At 36.6% G+C, this 6848-nt stretch overlaps 1 protein-coding gene across 1 annotated transcript in view; it reads left to right on the top strand.

The window, feature by feature from the left end:
* The first annotated feature begins 2263 nt into the window (after positions 1 to 2263).
* Positions 2264 to 6848, top strand: part of TOP6BL (TOP6B like initiator of meiotic double strand breaks) — a 66568-nt gene continuing 61983 nt past the window's right edge. Inside the window, exon 1 of the mRNA XM_069470348.1 lies at positions 2264 to 2317. The gene's annotated coding sequence lies outside the window, so the exon portion shown is untranslated. The remainder of the gene's footprint in view (positions 2318 to 6848) is intronic.

The following is a 6848-nucleotide window of genomic DNA, read 5'->3' as shown; positions in this document are numbered from 1 at the left end:
CTAGTCCAGTATGACCTCATCTTAACTTGATTATATCTATTTCCAAATAAGGTCATATACAAAAGTACTGGGCATTAGTAGTTCAAAGTATCTTTTAGGGGGACACAATTCAACCCACAACAAACTAGCAAATTTTATATCTGAAATGATCCAACTATGAAAATCTGGATGATGACCATATAGTTTTTTCCATTAGTAATTGTTTGAAAGCTTTAACAAATATGATTAGTTCTTGCAGTGTTTCCAAAATGTGCACCACAGGATGTTTATATGAGTTATGAGAAAGGAGTTGTGTCCTCATCTAAATTTGGGAAATGCTGGTTAAAATGTTTTGTTTTTTGCTGTAGGTCTTCTCAGGACCTTTAATATGCCAATGTGGACGGACTGTGAAACACAGTGTTTTGGAACTGCTACGTGCTATATCCCCCTCCCCCGGTTTTAAGATCATCTTTTCTTCTGTAGAGGGAATTTGGGGGAATGCTTGTTTTAAAAATACATATTTTATAGGCTGGGTGTGGTGGCTCACACCTATAATCCTAGTACTTTGGGAGGCCAAGACAAGATGATTGCTTGAGCTCAGGAGTTCAAGACTAGCCTGAACGAGAGTGAGACTTGTCTCTACTAAAAATAGAAAAAATTAACCAGATGTCATGGCATGTGCCTGTAGTCCCAGCTACTCGGAAGGCTGAGGCAGGAGGATGGCTTGAGCCCAGGAGTTTGAGGTTGCAGTGAGCTATGATGATACCACAGCACTCTCCCCAGGCAACAGAGCAAGACTCTCTCTCTCAAAAAAAAAAAAGTATTTTACAGATAAGTCTCTACTGTCATCTCTGCATCTGGAGGATAGCACTTTATGACGTTAGTACAAAAACATTAGACGTATAGCTGAAAATTGGGGGCTGAGTGGGATGTGGAGCATGTGAATGATTGTTCTCCTTGAGCACATTTATCAAAAGTGGCCTGTTTTCTACAATTGTTGATATGATACTTGCTTAAAACTAAGGATGTTAGAAGGAACAGTGTGACATTCAGTCGAGAAGCATCATAGACACACTATAAGATAGTTGGATTGTGTGGTTATTAATGTTCTAGTTCCTCACTAATCACCAGTATAGGCCTGCCACCACCTGCCATCCCTGTCCCAATGACCCACTTTCCTTTATGTTAGAACCAGTGTATGCCTGTGAGGAACACTAAGCATAAAACAAGAACAAAACCCCCTGTCTTTTGATAAATGTTCTATGCTGCTTGGGCTTAGGCCTTTTGAAATATGTATTGTCTATCATTTGTGCAGAATTATTTAAAATCTGGAGACCTAGAACATTATTATTCCAATTGAACTATTTGTGATGATGGAAATGTTCTTTGTGCTGTTTAATACTAGCATTTAGCCGAGTGTGCTATTGACCCCTTGAAAAGTGACTAGTGTGAGTAAGGAATTAAATTTTTAAGGTTAGCTAAATTTAAATAGCCACACGTAGTTTGTAGCTACCATACTGGACACTTAGAGAATGATGTTGCCTCTCACTGTAGTTCAGTGATTCTCAACCTTTTTTCTCAGCCTGAAGGATACACATTTTCTGAGAGGTAGACATATTTCCATTAGTTCCCATGGCAGTGATTTCTTAGATTCTTAACTATGGGGTCACATCACTCAGGGGAAGGGTATGTTCAATTTGGGGGGGGGAACCTCCAGGTGGTTCTGATCTTTTATCCCCTCTTAGCTGCCTGCTTCCTCATTTTCTACTCCAAAGAATTATTGCTCTAAATGTTCTAATGTTTAGATTTAGAATGCTAGTACAGAGAATTCTTACCTGATAGCCTAGTAAAGTATTTTGCATTTAAGAGTAAAATTGGTTAAAAGAAAGGCCAAATTTTTAATTGAATCTTATACTGGAGTATGAGTTATTGCCATGATGTACTCTGATTACTAGCGGCAATTTGCAGTCTTCTCATAATCCTTTTCTATCAGGTATAATAGCATCCAAAGAGGCTGTGCTGGTGTGTTTGTGGGTAGTGTTGAATATAAGTGAAAAGACTTGGTATTTGGTTATCTCCAAGAAGTTACTCTATTCCCACACAGTCATTATAGCCTCAAAGTACTTCTTTGGTGCTTTAATTTTTTACTGAACTCACTAGTAGTGGTCACTTTTTTAGTGTTCTATATCTATAAGCTGTGTTTTCAGACTCCCATTTGATTCCTTAAATAAAATCTATTCATCTGTCTTATTTGTGATATTTCTTTGTATTCTGTTTCTTGCAGTTGCTTCTGTAGGAAGCTTTTATGGTGGCTTCATCCTCAAGAAGTTCCTAAAAGGTAAAAAATTACCCCATTTCCCTGAGGTTGAATCTCTTCTTGACAATGAATTTGGTATTTTCTGAAACAAACTTTTACTGAAAGAGGGTTGCCAGATTTAGTAAATAAAAATACAGGACACCCACTTAAATGTGAATTTAAAATAAACAATGAATGATTTTTTAGTATAAGTATGTCTCATACAATACTTTATCCTAAATTTTATCTGACAACTCTACTGAAAGATGATCTATAAAACTGTGTAAATATGGGAATGGACAAAATACCTAAGTAGCTTCTGTGAATACTCTCTGTACAACTTCAGGCAAAGTTTCCCAAATGTGAAATAAAAATTTTAGTAAAGTATTTGTTCTCATCTACTTCAAAGAAAAAATGTGGGGAGAAGGTTTTTTGTTATAAGTGATTGGCTATTAATTCTGTTTTCTACATTATATGCCAAAGTTGGTATAGGTTAGGAGCTTTTGTTGACCTTGGTTTTAAGAATTTCTTATTTCCTTTGACTTAAGAATAATCTACAAGCTAGAGGGCCTAATTTATGTTAAGGAGACCGAATGATCTGAGAACTGTTGTTCTTTCATTTTTATCTTCTATGGTTTGGTTCATAAATATTATCCAATGGACCTGTCTTTTCCTAATGGGTTGTTAATTTACAAATTCTATTAATAATTTTTTTTTATTCAGAGTCTTGCTGTATTGCCCAGGCTAGAGTGCAGTGGCATCATCATAGTTCACTGCAACCTCAAACTCCTGGGTTTAAGTGATACTCCTGCCTCAGCCTCTTAGGTAGCTGGGATTACAGGTACATGCCACCATGCCCGGCTAATTTTTAAATTTTTTTAGAGGCAGGGTCTTGCTATGTTGCTTAGGCTGGTCTCAGACTCCTGGACTCAAGCAATCCTCCTGCCTTGGCCTCCCAAAGTTCTAGAATTACAGATGTGAGCCACTGTGCTTGGCCCAAAATTACTTTTTAAAAGAAACTTTCTCCAACTTAATCTGGAATATTAGTAGTTTTTTTTAAAAAAAACTTATATTTGTCCCTGCTTTAAGAAAACATGTTGTATTTTAAAGTGGAAGCAACCAAAAAGATACATTAGAAAGGTATAATGTGTTCATGACCAGCCTGAGCAAGAGTGAGACCTCATCTCTACTAAAAATAGAAAAACTAGCTGGGCATGATGGCTCACGCCTATATAATCCCAGCTACTTGGGAGGCTGAGGCAGGAGGATCACTTGAGCCCAGGCGTTTGAGGTTGCAGTGAGCTATGATGATGCCCCTGCTCTCTAGCCCGGGTGACAGTGAGACCCTGTCTTAGAAAGAAAAGGTATAATGTTGTAAAATAAATGTATATGAAATGTATTACCATTGGGTTTTTTTAAATGGGAAGTTTTCTTAGTGTTTTGTAAAGTGCAAATCAATTAAAAATTTTAATTTATACTCAAATTTCCAGTAACTCAGTTATTGCATAAATCAAAGTACCTTTCTTTATTATCAAGGAAAAAGAAGAAATTGTTTTTGCAACTCAGTTACCAGATAAATACTCTAAAGACACAAATGTATAGGAAACAGTTCTACCTTTGAAACTTCTTTTCTGAAGTAATTTTTGTTTAAGAATGGGGACTTAAAAGTGCTTGCTTGCTGAATGAAAGGTCACAGGCATATTCCCCTTTGCCTTTGCAATTGTCTTGGCCCTCTGAATCTACCCTCCAGCTGTCTGTATCCTTGAATTTTTAGTAGACCTCAGCTTTTGTTCTATGATCCTAATTTTGTTTAGGTTCTGCTTGGTGTGTAGGCATTTAAAAACAGTAATTGTGGAGGAAAAGTAATAAAACAAGAAAAATTTTTGAGATTTTTTTCTTCTTAGCTTCAGAACAGATATTATGTGAGAATGTGGATAGAATGTTCTCCCTTTAGTAATCACAATGATGATTTGTTGAGCATTTACCATGCTTTAGGCCTTGAGCAGGACACTGAGAGGTTACAGTAGTGAACAAGATAGATTTGGTTTCTTTTTTTATGCCCACACTTAAGATACCTTAATCACTTTATTCTGTGGCCTCCTTAAGCCTGTTCTGGAAGAAAAGGAGAATCAGCATACTATCATGAAGAGTTTGCCCTGATTCTGGACTTTGAAGATACAAATCCAAGTTCACGAATCATGAGTTGATTGCCTCAAAGTAATCTCCCCTACTTACCAGTTTTTACTTGCTCTTCTTTTTTGTATTATGCCCTTGGGATGATGCAAAAAATGGAAAGATCATTCTTAACGCCACTGTTCCAGTTAATATCTGTGAAACTGCTTTGCTAGAAGTGAAAATTCATATAAATAAAAGGGAGTGTATTAGCATTAGGGAAGAGGTAGGAGCATTTCTTGCAAAGTAAATCCATACTTAATATGCTTGTACAAGGAGTGGTCAGATCATACATAAGGTTAACGTCTTTGATTAATATTTGTGAAAATACTTTGATAAAAGTGAAAATAGCGTTACAGTAATTCTAAATAAATAATGATAGCAATGAATGTATAATTAGCAGTGCGTAAGCCAGGGAGCTAAAGGATTCATGTAAGTACAAGGGAATGTTTTTATTATCATTGTTATTAGTAGGGAGGAGGTATTGAGTTGAGTATTACTTATGGAATAACCACCTTTTTATTGTGCCGATACAAACTCTAGACAATTTGTATCATGGTGATTTAGTTTTAACTGTTATTTTAAAAGTTCAAAACAATTTTATTTAATCTATTTTTATATCCTTGTGATAAAGTGTGAGTGGCTCTTAAGTACACATATCAAGTACACAATTAAAATTGAGTCATTTGCTCATAATTAATCACATTTAGTAGCCAACTGTAGCCTAAGTCTTCTCTCCAGCTGTTAGGGCTCATAATACTAACCTCCACACAATATGCTACTTCTTTTCTCTCTCTCTTTTTTTAAAGCTAGTGAAGTGAGGCAGTGAAAGTGAAGGAACAAAGAAATGTGCAACTGGTTGTGATCAATTAGTTGTATATTCTTACTAATTAGTAACAAAAATTACTCAGTGAAGCTCACAAAGAATATTGGCCAAGACTAAGACATGAATCCTTTAGCTCCCTGGCTTACGCACTGTTAATTATACATTCATTGCTATCATTATTTATTTAGAATTACTGTAACGCTATTAAACTATTAGCAAACTGCTTTAAATTGGTCCATTCACTAATCTTTATACTGTTTAATTAGCTTCATCAGGGAGTCTCTGGCAGCTGATTCATTAATCGTCAAGTTTCTAGATGCTAAAGAATTATATATCTATACAAAATCATATGTCTCTGAATTCAGTTTAACTGTGTTGTTGTCTTCATTGCTCAGTTGATTTCAAAATAAGATCTGACTTCTCTTAGGGAACTGGACTGTTGCAGAGCCATCAGCTTCAGTTTTCTTTACTCTTCAATGTGTTCTGTCAAGGTTGTATCAAGGTACTCTTTCTCTGATCTAGAATACTTCAGATCAGTGCCTGTACAAAATAAGGTCATATTTCTGGGTATTTTATTTCTGCTCTTATTAAACAACGGCCAAACTAATCTCCCTGTTTTCCTACCTCTCTAATGGTTTATGTTCTCTTTTTTTCTATCTTCTCTGGTCCCTAACTATTTTTTTTTTTTTTTTTTTTTTTGAGACAGAGTCTCGCTTTGTTGCCCAGGCTAGAGTGAGTGCCGTGGCGTTAGCCTAGCTCACAGCAACCTCAAACTCCTGGGCTTAAATGATCCTACCGCCTCAGCCTCCCGAGTAGCTGGGACTACAGGCATGTGCCACCATGCCCGGCTAATTTTTTCCTATATATATTTTAGTTGGCCAGATAATTTCTTTCTATTTTTAGTAGAGACGGGGTCTGGATCTTGCTCAGGCTGGTCTCGAACTCCTGACCTTGAGCGATCCACCTGCCTCGGCCTCCCAGAGTGCTAGGATTACAGGCGTGAGCCACGCGCCCGGCGCTGGTCCCTAACTATTCACATTTTTATTCAGTAAACTTTTATACAACATCTTCTTTGCACAAGGAAGTCATGGGAAGGAGAGACAGCTCTGCAAATAAAATGCAGTGTGATAGTGTGTAATGGAGGTATGTTCAAGGTGCTTCTTTGGTAACCCAGAGGATATTCCCCAAAGTTCAGTCACCAATGTGCCTTTCTACCCTTCATTATTCTGCATCATCATTCTACATTCAATTCAGACAGGTTTTCTACCTTTAAGACTTTATAATTTCTATGCTGATGAGACTTATTTTTTCCCTCTATCACTCACATGTCCCATAAACTCCAATGGAATAGGTTTGATTGTCAATTAGACTATTTCATTTGAGAGTTCCTCTGAAATATCATGTGTAACACGTCTAACATTGGGTTCATTTTCACAAAACTAACTTGTGTGATGTCTTCATTCCTTTCAGCGATAACATTCTCATAATTCTCCAGGGTTAAAAATCTTGGCTTTTTGCTGGTGGGAGACTTCTTCTTTTTCCTTTCTTCATTATCTAATCTAATTGCATTTTTGG

Source organism: Eulemur rufifrons, chromosome 6 (genome assembly GCF_041146395.1).
Source record: "Eulemur rufifrons isolate Redbay chromosome 6, OSU_ERuf_1, whole genome shotgun sequence".
In the NCBI taxonomy this organism is placed as follows: domain Eukaryota; kingdom Metazoa; phylum Chordata; class Mammalia; order Primates; family Lemuridae; genus Eulemur; species Eulemur rufifrons.
Note: the sequence above shows the minus strand (reverse complement) of the source record. Positions and strands in the feature narration are given on the sequence as shown.